Source organism: Tenrec ecaudatus, chromosome 1 (assembly GCF_050624435.1).
Source record: "Tenrec ecaudatus isolate mTenEca1 chromosome 1, mTenEca1.hap1, whole genome shotgun sequence".
NCBI classification, from domain to species: domain Eukaryota; kingdom Metazoa; phylum Chordata; class Mammalia; order Afrosoricida; family Tenrecidae; genus Tenrec; species Tenrec ecaudatus.
In genome coordinates, this window is record NC_134530.1 from 310272029 (window position 1) to 310288900 (window position 16872).

A 16872-nucleotide genomic window follows, 5' to 3' on the forward strand; every position below is an offset into this window, starting at 1 on the left:
ATAGAGGTGTTATGAGGTGGAATCGACTTAGTTTCCCATTGGAAATATGTGAGCACAGATACTCACCCAAGAAACAAGCCCTCCTGGAGACACCAAACAAAAGAACTCACAAAAACGAGTATTAGTGAGAAAGTGAATGCCTTAAATGACTGGGTACCAAGATCATCTTGCAAGACAGGTGGTTTCTCATGATGACATTGACTTTCCACAGAAGTGAAGGAAGGCCGGATCTAGTTGATAGCAATAGATCCTTTTTAAGAGTTTTTGTTTTTTTTTTTTAATGAGGGGTCCTTGCATGATCCCAGTATGCAACACAGGAATTTGAAAACTTGGAGCTGCTTTCCTGTTTCAAAACTCTTTTCATTCCTAATCTACTCATTTATGAGAACATAATTTTCCAGAATGTGATATGAAAAACAGACAGCAAAGAAATGGTGACTCTGTCTCTCATTCTCCCCAAAGGGAATATTCATCCATGGATTCATGAATTAGAAAAATCTCAACTCCATTCATATCCTTAGGAAGTGTGTTTGTAAATCAAGTTATCAAAATAGATTCAGCCTGATTATATATTATGGAAAAGTACAATAATGGAAGCGAGAACAGAAGTGAGTAACTCTGAAAGCTATACATCACAATATTTCTGTAAAATTAAGTTAAAAAAAATTAAGTTCGACATTGATGCTTTTGTGCTTCAGAAAAGCACACTAAGGTAGATCACAAATGGCCGGCAGTGGAACAAAATTCCAAACATAAAAGAGACCAGGTTTACTGGTTAGCTTGAGGCTGGCGGCATCGCAGAGATACTATGACCCTAAGTTAGGGACACACACACACACACACACACACACACACACACACAGTTTGCCCCACCTCACTTTTTTTCCCTTCAACTTTTTATTGGGAATTAGGCCCTAAGTTAGTCACACCACACACACACACACTTTGCCCCACCTCACTTTTTTTTCCTTTAACTTTTTATTGGGAATTAGGTGAAGGTTTGCAGGATAGATCATCAGTCTTATATTCAATTCATACACATAAATCGCTCATAGGTCTGAAACTGGTTGACTTTAGACAAGTCTATAAGGGGAACAATACACTAGTCAGAATAATCAACCATCTGAGAGAAAACAAAGGCAGCGTTTGTCCAAGGACAAAGGTCAGCTGGTTTAGGAAAGGAGGAATAGAAACAGGAAACATGAGGCGGAAGTGGGATCAGAGATGCTACATTTAGAGGATGGCAATCAAGTACATGGAACAAAGTGTTCCTTGTTCAACAGAAAACGGACCAGCTCTGCAAGACCACTTGATTCACAATAAAAGGTTAAAATAACAGCACAACAGCATCAACACTGATACTCCTGAGTACAAGAAAACAAGGAAAGTGACAGTGAATGTACTGCCACTGCTTCCGTTGACATTAGCCAAAACCCCAAACCAGCCACATGACAGTATGACTTATTTCTTGAAGCAGGGTGATAAAATCCTGAGCTCATATTTTTAAAAAAATGCACAGTGCAAACATATTATAAAAGGCTTGTTCCTTGTATGAATCCTTGTTGGGTAGTAGGTTATGTGTTGGGCTGCTAAGCTCAAGGTCAGCAATTCAAACTGACCAGCCATTCCTCAGGAGAAAGATGGGGCTTTCCCTTTCTGTAAAGATTTACAGCTTCCCAACAACAACAAAAAAAGATTAAAAAAAAAGAAACAACAAAAAAAAGATTTACAGCTTCGGGAACCCCATCTTTCTCCTGAGGAACAGCTGGTAGTTTCTGTGCCGACCTTGTGGTTAGCAGTTCACCACTTACCTGACTGCGCCACCAGGGCTCCTTAAGCCACCAGGGCTCCTTAAGCAGCAGTTCTCGACCTGTGGGTCGCGACCCCCTTGGGAGTTGAATGACCCCTTCACAGGGGTCGCCTGATTCATAACAGTAGCAAAATTACAGTAAGCAATGAAGTAGCAATGAAAATAATTTTACGGTTGGGGGTGACCACAACATGAGGAACTGTATCAAAGGGGCAAGGCAGTAGGAAGTATGAGCACCACCGGTCTAGAGTAAGGCCTCCAATTTGGCACTGCAGACACATTGCCAAGTGAGGCAGACACTGCTGGCCTGGAGGCCACGCTGTGAGAACCAGCAACCCATCTCAAAAGGCTCCCATAAGGAGTGAGGTAGTAAATTACTTAGAATTGTACCTGGCACACACGAGGTGCTCAACTCTATCAGAAAGGATTAAAATCACTGTAAAAATTCTACTCCGGATGGTTAAATAAAATGGAACTAATAAGCAGTCCAGAGGCAAATCATCCAGGGCTGATTCCATTGTTCAAGAATGTCATCTAGTTCCCAGGCTCCTTCTGTCTTCATCCTCAATCTTCTTTGGTTCATCAATATGGTCCCGTAATAGCTGTTGCTCCTGGGGAATCATCTCTGCATTTCAGACAGAGAGAGAGAAAGGTCAAGAAGGGCAGGGTAAAGCGGCATGCCAGCCAAGATGCCCCCTTTAAGAAAGTCCTTCAAGAAACCCCACAATGACTTTCATTTGAATCCTAGTGGTACAGCCAGGTCCCATGTGACCTCCACTGTAATTTTAAAAACAAAAGCAGCCCACTGCTATCTGGTTGATTCTGACTCACAGTGACCCCAATATGGGGTTTTTGAGGCTGTAAATCCTTATAGGAGCAGATAACCTCATTTTCCCCCTGACAAGTGGCTGGTGGGTTTGAACACCCAGCTTGCAGATAGCAACCCGGGGCTTACCCAGTCGAGTCACCCAGAGGAAGAAGTTGGGCCTCCAGCAGCCATAAAAGAGGAAGTCATCGGAGAAAGGCTTTTTGGAATAAATAATCCTGAGCACCTGCCCTAAAGGTGCCTACACAAGCACAATGTCAAAATGTCAAGTACATGTGTAGTTTTCTGAGGAACTGGTCCATGGTTTTCTTCAGATTCTTAGAAAGTCTTTTAAAAAAAACAACAACCCTCAAGTCTCTATTCCTTGACTTTTTCTTTTTATATGGATATTCAAAGCAGCAGCATTCATCAGAGCCCAAAAGTGGAAATAATGGGTGTCCATGAACAGAGGAATAGATGAACAAAATATAGCATAAGCTATACAATTAAGTATATTTTCACACCAAAAAATATATTAAGCACTGATCCAGGCTATGGTATGGATGAACCCTGACAACAGAAACCTAAGTCAAAGAAGTCAGGCACCAATGGCCATAAATTGCTTATATGATTCCATTTATATGAATTGTTCAAGCAAATCCATGCAGGCAAAGTAGCTTTGTGGATGCACAGCCGGCAGTGGGTAGGGAAATGAGAAATTATTGTAAATGGTTATTCACAAAAATATTCCAGAACTAGAAAGTTATGATGTACATGCCCATATTTCTTGACTTGGGCTCAGAATATGTTAGCAAAAAGGATGCTTACTCATGGCGCCCCTCCCCCATCCTAGCAACCACGTGAAGCCCTGAAACCTGAGGACATGGACTCTCTTTCCTTGGGGTCTCCCTCTTTGAAAGGGGTCTATTGCACTAGTTGTAAATGTTGCTTCTATTATATGAATACTTGTTTATAAGTAGTCCTATAAATTGTTATTTAAAAAAAAACATGACTTGCCATGTATAAGGCTTAATAGAGTCTGCTAAGAACCAAAGTGCCTCCATGTTTGTCCCTGAGCCCACCCTATAAAGTTCTGTCCCAAGGCTGAGCCTGTAAAAGTTCTGCACAAACAGGAAAAGAATGTGCCTTTGTCAGAAACCAGCGAACCAAGGACAGTATGACCATGAAGGTGCCAGTGAACCATGACAATGATGCCCGAAAATGACACTCTGGAGCTCTCATGACACTGACTAATCAAGACCTCAGCAGGTATTTTCCACCTCAGGGGGGCCAGGCCCATTCCTCATTGCTGTACAGTATATAAGAGCACTAGTCTCTGAGATTCATTGTTCACTCTCAGCCTGCCTGCACCCAGCTGAGAAATAAAGTTTGCTATTTCAACCTACCTGGCCTCATACTGAACCTCTTCTCGAGGCCAAGTACAATCGATATTTCTCCAACATAAAGACTTCTTTGGAATTGTCTTCCTGTTTCATTTGTATAAATTAGAGGAGTAAAGAGAATCCACTTAGGAATTTAGAAGTGTACAGATATTAAAGAATGTCAAACAGCTTAAAATTCGGGAAAAATAATTCCAGAAAGTTAATGTTTGCTAAAAAGTTCACTTCCCAAAGCAGATAAGCCTGAATTTCATAGAAACCAGCCAGGAGAATGGGGTTTGTATGTAGAGAACAATTGGTTAATAAGAAACAAAGGACACTTTTTTAAACAGTGAAAAAAGTCAATCCTTAAATAAAATTGGTTTTGTCCCAACAGTGTAATGCCTATCAGTTTTTTTTATTTTTTTGCTTTCCATAGTTTTATACCAAGCTTCAACACTGAAACAACTAATATCTCAATCAAGTTGAAGTTTTCTTTTGAAGTTCAGATGTCCAGATTCACAGTTAGCACATACATGTCCCTATCTTAGTTACCTCAGATTGGCCTTCACTTTAGTTTAAGGAAATTTGGGGAAAGTAGCTGCTTTCAAACATCAATCTCCTTGGTAAGAAATACAAGTTTTTTGAAGTTTTAAAATCCACCGATCCACACTTGGCTCTCGGAACTCCTGCTTTTTTTAACCATCAGTGTAGAGCAGCAATGGCAAATTGACTTGGGACTATCTTAAAACTATTTGTCAAATGTTAACACAAACCGTTTCCTTAAATAGAATGCCAAGATGTGAACGCTGGTCTGAAACATCTCCGAGCAGGATTTGTATAAAGTAGTAATGTATCTGGTCTGAGCTCCCTCATTAGCAGGTAGCCTTTGTTGTTGTCCAAACGTTTTCTGACTCCTCACATTCAAAGAGCGCTTTATTGTTTGCCTATCCGAGGGCACGGTCATACAAAAAGGGCTGAGTAGTGACAGGAGAATAGTTCCTGCCTTGGCTCTGACTGATCCCCAAAGTCCGGCGTCCATCACCACTGGCTGCACCTTAGTATTATATTAGCGAGGAGGTGACGAAAGTTCTTCAGGTCGACCCCTGGCAGAGCCAGGCTGTTGGGATGCGCTGCTGTTTCTAACAACGCCCCACCTCCCATTACGCATTCCAAACGCACCTGAGGCTCAGAATCATCAAACGGTGCGCTAACACAGTCACGGCATTTTTGGCGTCCAGGTGATGCTGTTCCACAAGATTTTGTTATCCCGGGCAAATCAATTCCCCCGTGCATGTGGCCCCAGAACCCGAATCCTCCCCTGCAAGCGTCCGTCCCTCACAAGCTCACCCCTAAGTAGTGACTTATTACTACCGTCCCCAGGGCCTAGCTGCTTCCGGAGGTACCTCATCTACAAGGTCAGGGTCGTCAGTCCCTGGACCAGGTCAAGCTGCAGACTCGTCGGCTTGTTCCCCGGAGGTGGCGCCTGGCGGCGCGGAGGCGAAGCGTGGCGCTCGTGTGCCTTCATCTCCGCCTGTCACCTCCGAATTCTTGCAATGGTTTTCTTCTTCTGTGGACCCCGGGGGCCAACTCCTGTTCCAGGCCTAAGGTTCTCGACATTTCCCCAAGCAAGCCCCATCTTCCCCTGGCTAGAGGCTGCGAGGTCCGAGCCCTCTTGTGCCTGGCACCCCTGGACCTGGGGCCTGTTGGTCCTCCAAACCGCAGGGGTCCACTTCCGGAAACTCGAGACCACAAGGACTAAGGGCCCCTGGGGACCGGGTGTCGCAAAACCAAACCAAAACCCTGGTTCCGAGCTCTTCCAGCATTTCCGGGTTCACTCTAGGAAGCTCGGAGGTTTCCACGTCTCTATGGTTAGTTCCAGCACCTAAGGCAGTGGTTTTCAACCTTCCTAAATCTGCTTTAATACAATTCCTCATGTGGTGACCCCCAACCATAAAATTATTTTCGTTGCTACTTCATAACATGTTTCTAGGGTGATGGATCATCATGTAAATATCTGATATACAGGATGTATTTTTTACAGTAACATACATTACATTTTATTCTTTGTCCTATAAATTATTTTTTAAATACTTTTATTGGGGGCTCTTACATCTCACCACAATCCATACATTCCTCCAATGTGTCAAGCACATGTGTACATGTGCCGCCATCATCGTTTTAAAGCATTCTCTTCCCCTTTGAGCTCCTGATATCAGCTCCCCATTTCTTCCCCCTTCCTCCCCGGCCTGCCCTCCCTCACGAACACCTGATAAGCTATTGATTGCTTTTTACATAGCTTAACATCGTCCTCCTTCACCCTTCACCCACTTTTCCGTTATTTGACCCCTGGGAGGGGTTTCTAGATTGATCCTTTCATCGGTTCCCCCTTTCTGCCCCCACCCTCCGCTAGTCCTCCTGATCCCTCTACTCTCATTGTTGGCCCTCAGGGGGTAATCTGTCGTGGATTCCCTGTGTTTCAGGCTCTTATATGTAACAGGATGTATTTTCATTGTTATAAATTGAACGTAAATAAAGCATAGTGATTCATCACAAAAACATTATGTAATTATATATTATGAAATATTTATTTCTAATTGCAAATAAATGACATTTTGTCTTGAAGCATGGTGTAGCATGGGTAACAGTCTTAATACAACAACAGTAAACGACACTGCTCCATTTTGCGACAGTATGCATAAAAAGCCAACATCAGTGCAAAGGTTGAGATAGCTTCTTTCTCACCAGATTAGAAAATCTCAGGGCAGTCTTTGCAAGAGCACAACAAAGATAATCTTCCACAGCAAATCTACTTCTGTATTTAGACTTGAGAACCAACAAGCTGGCAAACCCTGTTCCACAAAGATATGGTGTTTGAAATGGAAGAAGAAAGCCCAATACAGGCTCAGACAGAACAGGATATGACTGCAAACACTTGATCCAGAATTTTATAACTGGAATTGTAGAGAAATCCGTGTTCACTGTGTTGCTGTTAATCAGTTCAATGAACTCTTTTTGTGCTGTCTCGGGAATATCTTCAACTTTGACTGTGAATGAGTTTCTGGCAAGTGTAAATGGGGTGTCAGGTAGATTTGGAAAGTACAATGAAATTTCATCTGCAAGCATGTGCCAGTGTCCTTTCACAGAAATTGTCATTGTAATCCTTTTGTCTGGTTCAATGTCATGTACCTCAAAGAAAGCAGATAAGGTAGGCAACATGTAAATTTTTTTTGCCAAAGTTTAAGTTTCATTTGGTGTGATCTGATCTTTTCAGACAAATGGAGGCATGTTGCATTTGGTCCTTGCAGTGATAAATCTAACTAATTCAAGATGGCAAAGATGTCAATCAAGTAAGCTATTTTAGGTAGTTCACTTTTATCACTGAAAAGTGCTTCAAACTGCAAACTTGTTTTCCGATTTAAAAAACGTTTTGAGTTCATCACGAAGCTCAAAAACATGTTTTAAAACGTTTCCACTTGACAACCATCTCACTTCGGTGTGAAATAGCACAGCATTATTCCGTGTATCCAACTCATTGCACAGTTGTGAAAACAGTCCACTGTTTAAAGTGCTGGCCTTTACAAAATCAACAGAACTTAGGACGCTGTTCATTACTTCTTGTAACGCGTGTGGCAGCATCTTCATTGCTAATATTTGCTGATGAATCAAAGAGTGAGTTCCGATGACTTTCGGTGACTCATTCAGTACCAAACATTTAAATCCAGATCGATGTCCTAGCATAGCTGGAGCACCATCTGTGCAAACACCACAAACCTTTTCCCAAGAGATCTTATGCTTTTTCAGAAATGAACCAACTGTGTCAAATACATCACGTGCAGTAGCTGTTGTCTCAGGAGGTTTGCAAAAAGAGACTCATCTTTAAAGTCGCCATCATTAATATACCTCCCGTAAACCAGTAACTGCACAATTTGCATCGTCTGTAGATTCACCAAGCTGGATGCTGAATATTGGAGCAGATTTAATTTCCTGGATTACCTGATCAAGAATATCAGCAGACATATCATCCGATAAGGAAATTGCACCCAATTTCATAACAAATTCATCTCAGATCATAACTCGAACAATCTCTGTGACCGCTGGCAACAGTAAATCCTCAGCAATGGTGTGAGGTTCCATAGTTCTGGTGATTCTGAGTGCCACCAAATAGGAAGCTTCAACAGCTGGTACGTTTTCTTTGTGGCACTTGCTACGAGTACTAGGTCTGGCTTTCTTAATTCCTCAGCTGTGCTTCTAAAATAATTGGCATCCTTGCTAGCAAAGCTCAGATGCTTGCTATCAAATTGGTGTTTTAGTTTGTTCGACTTCATAGATTTTGCTGATAGAACTTCACAACAAATAACACATTGCGGTTTCTAAATTCCTGCTGTAATGATTGAGGTAAAACCATACTGTAAAAATTCCTCACTATATATTTTTTCTTACCATTCTTCCCTACACGATACATTGTCATGGGATGGTTTGCTAATGAAAATAATATATAACGATATCTTTAATAATACAAAAGGTGATACATAGCATAGTTCAGTAAATACAGTTCATTAAAATTTCCTATGATTTAACACTGTTGTGTTTTTACATACCTGTTACTATCACAAGGGGGCAGTATTCACATCAACCACAGCTGAATATAAAAACGCATCCAGATTAAGTTCCCATGGTATATATATATATATATAAAACAGTAGTTGAAGATTTTACAGTACATGATTTTACATTTACCCAGTAATTATAATTCATAAAGTGTCGTTTTACCTCCAATACTGCTGCTTTTAACACAGCAGCTGCTTTCTACACATGTGTGACTGGTTCACATAAGTACATTATGGTACCAACCCTGTTACATACACCTGTGTTTGTACGGGGTGTATGTGACGGGGTTGGCGCAATGATGTCATCATGCTGGGTACTCGTATGTAGGTGTATTTGTATGTGGGCAGACCCTCCTGGAGACGAATAGAGGAGCGGTGTTTCGGTCCCTAAGACCATTGGAAGTAGGTGTTTCTTAGTTGACCCTTGTGCAAGGGTCGTTCTACCCCCAAAGGGGTCATGACCCACATGATGAGAACAGCTGACCTAAGGTGATTTGTGCCTTTCCAGAACTGGAAGGGGAAGGGCTCAAGTTTTAGCCAGAGAAATTCTACAGAAAGGCTTCTACAGTACATATACATACAAAAAGGTAGACTGAATCCTATAATGAATCTGACCTACATGCACTCTTTTAAAATAGAATCTTTGTAAACCTTTATTTCCCACTCTCTACCTTAATCCCAGCAGAGAATGCTGATAATTCCTCAGGGTTCTTAGTTCCAGAACACAGAATCCATGCCAGCTAGTATATATCAAAAAACACATTATAAGTTCAGAGAATTTCTGGCAGAGCCAGAGCCGAGCATAGGTACTATATGAATACTGCTTGAATCACCAAGATGGGAGAAATACCCCATCAGATCATGACACATATGAAGTTATTGTCGTAGAGAGGCTAGGAATGGTCGTGGTAGAATTTCTCCTGAAAAATAACTGCATATAAACTAAACCCCCCAAAGAAACACACTTGTCACAAGAGCTGCCCATCATTCACCTCACACTTAATTTCTCCAGGTTTTGCACAAGTACATGTATTCAGCCAGGGGGGCGCTGAGAAATTGAGTGGGTTGTAGTATTTGATCATTTCCTTCCCTCCATTTCTTTCTGGGATTTTTTTCAGTGGGTCATTAGAACTCCAGAATTGACCCGTATATGTTCTCATAGTTTATCTCTGGCATATACGAACCAGTACGGTCCTCTACCACATCTCCCAGTTGTTCTCTTTATTTAGGGGAGTGGGGAGGGAGAAGAGGCTTTAAGAACTTTCTTGTTCTCTTTGTGTGTGTGTGTGTGTGTGTGTGTGTGTGATGTTCTTATCAGATGAATTTGATGGCTTTCTAAATATTTCCAGGCGTATTAAATTGAGTATTTTTTAAGTATCCTCTATTCTAAGAGTTGTCTATTTATTCCATGGTCACATAATATACGTGGTTGCTATATCATATTTAACCCAGAAATACTGGTTCGGTGGCATGGGTCCTTTGCAGATGGGTGAGTATGTGACTGCAGGAGGAAGAGCGGCTCCTTGGAGACCATGCCAGTATCCACAGAGGCCATTCAGGCCTGGATCCGAATCAAGTGACTTGGATCACAATCGTCACAGAATGAATGCCTGTGATCCTGCTGGAATACAAGAGAATGGGAGGCTCTGTTTGAAAGTTTCTCATTGAACTCCCAGATTATAATGAGGCATGGGACCCTACCCTACCCTTGCTCAGAGTATACGTTCAGATTTATAAAGAGAACACACACCAAAAACCCATTTACCTAGGTTTTGTCTAAAATTGGCTCCTCACTACAAAGGTCTGTCCCTGATTCCTGTTGTAGCCATTGACCCCTTTAGTTTGGGAGTCATCTTTTTTTTTTTTTTTTTTTTTAGGGTGTGGGGCTAACACCTTTGATGGCCCGGCCCTTTCTTTGGCTGTCCATTGAAGAAATAAACTGAATTTTAATTCAGCCTCTTATGTGCTGGTCAATGATTCTGCTAACTACCCAGTTTTGCCCTGTATGGATGGTCACTCTGGAGTCTGCATGTTGGGAGCAGGACGATTTTGGTGAGTCAGCTTTGCTTGAGGGAAGGCGTTCTAAACCTTTGTTATGCTACAAGCGCCCTTAGCATTTTATGAAACATATCTATGAATTCCTGAAGAAAAAACATAGTTTCTGTGCAATCCTGCACCCCTAGTTTCAGAAATAGTGACTGGCTCAATACCTGCTGGAAAAAGTGTGCTGAATGGCAAACTAACCCAAACCATTACCATACACATGGTTCTGACTCATAAGCAACCTTGTAAGACACACAAGGACTTCAAAGGCTATGACAATTTATTGACCCCGGGTACCTCATCTCTCTCCGTATAGCCTTTGGAGAGTTCAAAACATCAACACTTTTCAGTTCCTGGTCCAGTGCTTAACCACAGAGCGACCAGGGACCCTTGTGCCTAAATGACATATATGATTTATTATATGAGAGGGCTTTAAAAAGTTCATGGAGAAATTAAATTATCTTTTAATTCCACATTACCCAAATTTTAAGGTCTCTCCTATATTAGATATGATTTTTCAAATGTGGAATATTTATATTTCTTATTGGATCCTCAACTTTGTATTCAATGGTTTAAATTAGTAATCAACATCACTTGCTCCTTGATAAGTCTTCTCCCTCTGAGGGTTACTGTCGTTCATGATATCAGAGTTAACACTCATCCACTCCCCTGTCAGAGATTATCTGATATCTACAAATACATCTCCACACACATGAACTCAGTTTAAGCTTAAAAAACATTTGAGAGAGGAGTTATGCTTATATTCACCTTAGAAGTATAGAACAAAACAAAATAAAGCACACACACAATAAATTTTCATTTCGCTTTTGAGAGGAAGCATGAGAGAAAGTTTTTGCTCTGAAAAAGTAACAAGAGGCACTAATTTCCATTAGCATCAATTCCCATTCCAATATTCTTAGATATAATTTTCACTTCTGTCTTTATATATATGTAAATTAAAGCAAACTCAGGATGAATTGAAATGATTCGGCGCGAAGTAACTCGAGAGATTGAAAGAACTGAGTGAAGGGGCAACCGAATGGGGATTGAACTCGCGACCTTGGCAAATTAGCCCTGAACGGTGTTTCTTTGTTAACGTTTGCTTTAATATATGCATGTATTTCTTCCATTCTTCCCCACTACCAGAAAACAAGATGAAAGGGGGAAAGTTCTATATTCAACCTGAATTAACCCTGTTTCTTCTGGGAAAGTAGTTTCAAAACTCAGCAAATTTCATTGCTTCAACAACTATTATGAGTAGACATACTTATTCCCTATTACAGATGTGCAAGCAGAGAGAGCGTCAACATAATCTGAAAAATTCCGGGAAATACAGCAGCGACTTAGTTCGCGTTTCCATATTGACAGAAATCTGAAATGAAGTCTTTCTCCAACGCACCCTCAGGAGGGCTCCGTGGCTTAGTTGGTTAAAGCGCCTGTCTAGTAAACAGGAGATCCTGGGTTCAAATCCCAGCGGGGCCTGGTCTTCAGTTCCAGGTTTTTTGTGAGATTGTGACTGGTTAATCGAAAGATTAATGTAATTCGCATTTGTGAAGAATTAGGCTCAGAAACTCTACATGAAGTTCTACCTTGTCCAATAGGGCATCTGTCAACTCAATGGCAGTGATTTTGGGTTTTCTTAATGGCTGGCTTATTGCCTGCAAGAAAAAATGCGTTCAATATTCAGGCCTTGACCTTTGCTTCTGATAGCTAAGGTACTTTGTAGAATACCATGGAAAACCAACACATGGACCACTAAAAGAAACAATACCAAAGTGGTTAAGAGTGCACCCTGTAAAGGAGGAAAAGCCTCAAGAGGCAGGAAAACAATGCAATTCCTTGGCCCTCACAAGTTGCATTGTGTGGTGAAAAGTATCCTTAAAACAAAGGCCAAATAAAAAACAAACAAACAAAAACCTAGGCCAGCAGCAATTTCAGGGCTCAGATACTACGTGCCCTAACAGCAGGAGGTTATGAGTGGGTAGGCAGCCGAGCCTCAGTGGGGTTTGCCCTTCTACCCTGTGAGAACTAGGGATGAGCAATCCAGCATCGTTACAAACAGGTCCCACCAGGTCATCTTGGGACTTGCATGGTTTCTGCAAAAAATTTCATTTTCTTTCCAAACTCCAAATCCTCAACAAAACTAAAACGAGCTGGCATTTACTTTTTTGGTTGTCTGTCTTTAGAACGTGCCATTTCGAATAACCATGTCTCATTTGAAAGCAATGTGTAGAAGAGTGCATTAATTAGCTTTGAACAGCAAAGGCTAGCGCATGGAAAGAGGTGACAAGTTTACATTCTCTATCTTTGAATCTTCCTAATGAGTCTCTAGACCTCCTGGTATACGTGAAGTTCCCCTTGGTATCTTAGGCCCTGGACCAATTGCAAAAGGAGGTAAGGAAAAATAACAAAGGGTTAAAACATCTAATTAAAATTCTAAGTACTGTAATTAAAACTCTAAGTACTGTAAGTGCTGCTTCTCTGTTTTACATGATTCTGAAGTCTGGGCCAAGACTGGGAATTTTGAAAAGAAAAAAGTAATGGTATCCTCTTAGAAAAATGGTGATACAGCACAAAACTAAAAGGGGAGGGAAGACAAATGAAGAAACTCTCTTGCTACAACTCCTTTTAACATGCCTGAACCATGGAAGGGTATGATATATGAATCCTATCACCAATAAAACTATATATCTAGAATAATATCTTGAGACCTGAAGTCTTAAACCTATTTCTAGATGTATTTTAGCATAGTTTCTAAATGTGAAAATACATCTAGAAATAGCAGGTATATAAATTTATATTGACCTCTGAAAACTAAGGTTTTTCTATTTTATCTGCTCTATTTTCGTGTTGAATTGTTAACCGTAGGTCAGCAGTTCAAAACAACCAGTCGCCACACTGGAGAAGGACGAGGCTTTCTACTTTCTAAAGAGTACTGTCGCTGAAACTCACCGGGCAGTTCTATCCTGCCCAATAAGGTCTTTGTTAGACAGAATTGACCCAATGGCAGTCATTTTGTTGTATTTTTTAAAAATTTCTTTTGATGTTCTACACAGTGCGCCACAATCACTATTTCACTGAATGTAATGCATTCTTCTCTCCAGCTGCTGTTAAGAATTCTTCCCCCTTATCTTGGATTTTCAATCAATTCAATATGACTTGGCTAATTAAAGTTTTCTTTTTATCCCCTTGGTTTATGTTTGCTGAGCTTATTGAATCTGTAAATAGATAGCTCCCTCCCCCCCTCCCACTAGGCTGTACATGCTGTACATTTAAGATGTGAACATTTTTACGTATGTAAATCACGCTGTGAGTTAAAAACAACCAAGACAATGAATGATACAACCCCAGAAATAAGGATTAATCTCTGAATCTCTCCAATTTCTTTTATCACATAGTTATATTTTAAAATATAACTTCCCAACATATGTACAAATGTGCTCGACACAATTGATGTCTCAATCAAATTTTATAAGAATTGTAAGAGTCCCCAATAAAACGATTTATATATCTATATAAATAATCTCCCTTAAATTGAAAAAAAAGATAAATAAATAACCTCCCTCCTGATCGGCCTATCTATATGTTCCCATGTAATCTAATTTCATTTTACTCCCTGATTCAAACCCTCGGACTCCTGCACTCCACAACAGTACAGTCACTCCGATGACAAAATCCCCCTTTCCACAATCTCTCTACAGCTATCACACTTCTTTTCGAATATCAGATCCGGTGTCACTTTTCTCAAGGAAGTCTTCCTTGATGGACACGGGGGTAATTCCCAAACACTGGCTGTCCTGGACAGGGTGCTCTGAACATGATGGTAAATATAGTAGAAGAACATATTTCTGCTAGTAAACGTGAGGGGCTTCAAAAGTCCGTGGACATTTTCCCTTATATTTCGTTTCTATTTTTTCCGCGAACTTTTTGAAGCCCCCTCGTAAAAGTCATCAGGTTGTGATACGCTTAATTCCAATAAAGGAAGACATTTGAAGGAAAAGACAAGAACTACGATGAAGTAATTATGAGGAAAAAGCAGTGTTTCTCAATCAAGGACATCAAGCCATAGTGACCTTTTACCTGATGAGGAGGAAACCAGCTTACAGCGCCGTGTTTCCGTAGTGTAGTGGTTATCACGTTCGCCTAACACGCGAAAGGTCCTCGGTTCGAGACCGGGCGGAAACATCCTGTTATGATTTTGTTTCAGAGATGCTCCAGTACAGTGTCCAGTGTGACAAGGATTGTTTACCATCTGATTTATGAAAACCTATATGCAGTAAAAGGTTCTGTGTCCCCACGGCTCCAAGTGGCCCTAGCAAGTTGAAAGGACTGAGGGATCTTGGCATCTCAAAAATAGGACCCGCATATTTTCTACAAAATGACTTTCTCTTAGATTCAAAACTGGCAGCGACCGGCGCCGGTTGTCAATGAAAGCTGTCTCCAGCATTTTTATTACCGTGTACATAGTTCCGAAACCACCAGGCGTGGAGCGGAATAAGACTTATGCGGCCAAGGAGGAGGAGGAAGGGCCCCTGTCATAGAGAACCCATCAGGGTGTTGACTCTCACTTTGGCCCACCGGCCCAGGGAACACCTGCCCTACAGACAAATGCACCCAAGTGAGAGACACCGGACACCCATGGGGCGGGGCGTGCTAAGCGAAGCGTGGGAACTAGGAGCAGTGCGATGGGAGGGCGGGGGTTCCTAGAGCTCTGCCTGGCGGGGGAGGGGGCCAGGGGGCCCTGGTTGTAGGCAAAGGGATAGGATAGGTGACCGAGCAGAGTTCTGCTCTTCCTGGGACAAGAGATCCTGACGGCGCCACCTGGGCCTGTTCCAGTCCTCCCCCGCCCCCCAGTGCACACGGGCCCCACCTCTGCGTCTCAGATGTAGGGTTTTAGGAGTTTGCCTGGTGGGAGTGGGGGTGGGGCATGGGGCAAAAAAAAAAAGCTCCTGTTCGTCCTAGGGACTGGGTCCTAGTGTGTCCCCCCACTTAATATCTCTGCAGGGCTCTGCCCCCACCCCCCACCTCGTCAGGCTTATGGCAGACCCCCGACGCCCCATTTCAGGCTCCATTGCAAAGGGATTAACGCAAAGTTCTCCCAGGGCACAGCGTCTAGCCCCACCCCACCCCCTTCTGGCGTTGCTCCACGTAGGCACCCTAAGGAGAAAGAAGATCCCAAGTGGAAGGGGGCAGTGGAATCAGTTTAGTAGAATCAGTTTAGTGTTAGCGCCGTTTGCTGGCTTTCTTGGATACAAGAGAAGGAAACATTTAAAAATTTTAGCATAGATTTTGCTAAAAATAACGAATTTTCGGACAGTTTTTTTCTTCTTCTGAAATAAGCCTAACACTTTCCTACCTCCAATTCAAGGAAACACGATTCGAAAATTAAGTGGTTAAAGTCTTTGGCTGCTTCGCGGAAGAAAGATGTGGCTGTCCGCTCCCGTAAAAGACGGTACAGCATTGGAAACCCCACGAGGCAGTTGGTTTTGCTCTGCCCGCCGTGGGAGCTGTGAGTTGCGAACAACCCACCAGAAGAGGATTTTTTGGCTTGGGCCTAGTGTTATGACAACCGCACCTGCAGTACTTGGCCAGATCGGGGCAGCAGAGACTGCGCTCTCCAGATGAGAAGCCAACGCTCAGAATTTGCCTAGAGCTCCAGGGTGGGCTAAGAAGGACTCTGATCAAGTGATCAAGGCATTCTCCTGATCATGTGAATTCTATCTAATTTATAGGAGGAAATGTAACTGGCTTTCCCATAGAGGTTAAGTCGTCAGAGTTTAGATTCTGGGTATTTTGATAGGATAAAGGGAAGAAATAGAAACTAACATTTGGAAGAATGTAACACATTTTATGATCGTTTTATGTCTGTTGCAGTTGCTGAAAGTGCCCAGCATGTCTGACCCTTGAACGCTTCTCCTATATGTCACGCCTTGCCATCTATCTTCCATACACACAGGCCTCCCTGCCATATGTCTCACCATGAAGCTTTTTGTACATGCGATATCCCTCTGGTTGATAAGCCCTATCATGGCCGCTTTGCCTAGCTATGTCTTGCTTGGGTTTAGATGTGAGCTAAATTGAACTCTCCCAAGCGAGAGAATGTCCCATAACCCCCATAGAAATGTGTACTTTCTGATTTCGTGTGGTGGCTTGGCCAACGCTGCTCTCTCTGGAACGGAAGTTGCTTGAAGAGACGGAGCAGAATCTGTTCTTGCCTATCAATGA

The 16872-nt window shown here is 42.0% G+C and overlaps 2 non-coding genes across 2 annotated transcripts; both read left to right on the forward strand.

Moving 5' to 3' along the window:
* Nucleotides 1-12055: 12055 nt before the first annotated feature.
* Nucleotides 12056-12129, forward strand: TRNAT-AGU (transfer RNA threonine (anticodon AGU)). Its single transcript has one exon. It is a non-coding gene; the product is annotated as a tRNA-Thr (tRNA).
* Nucleotides 12130-14759: 2630 nt separating this feature from the next.
* Nucleotides 14760-14832, forward strand: TRNAV-AAC (transfer RNA valine (anticodon AAC)). The gene has a single exon. It is a non-coding gene; the product is annotated as a tRNA-Val (tRNA).
* Nucleotides 14833-16872: the final 2040 nt, after the last annotated feature.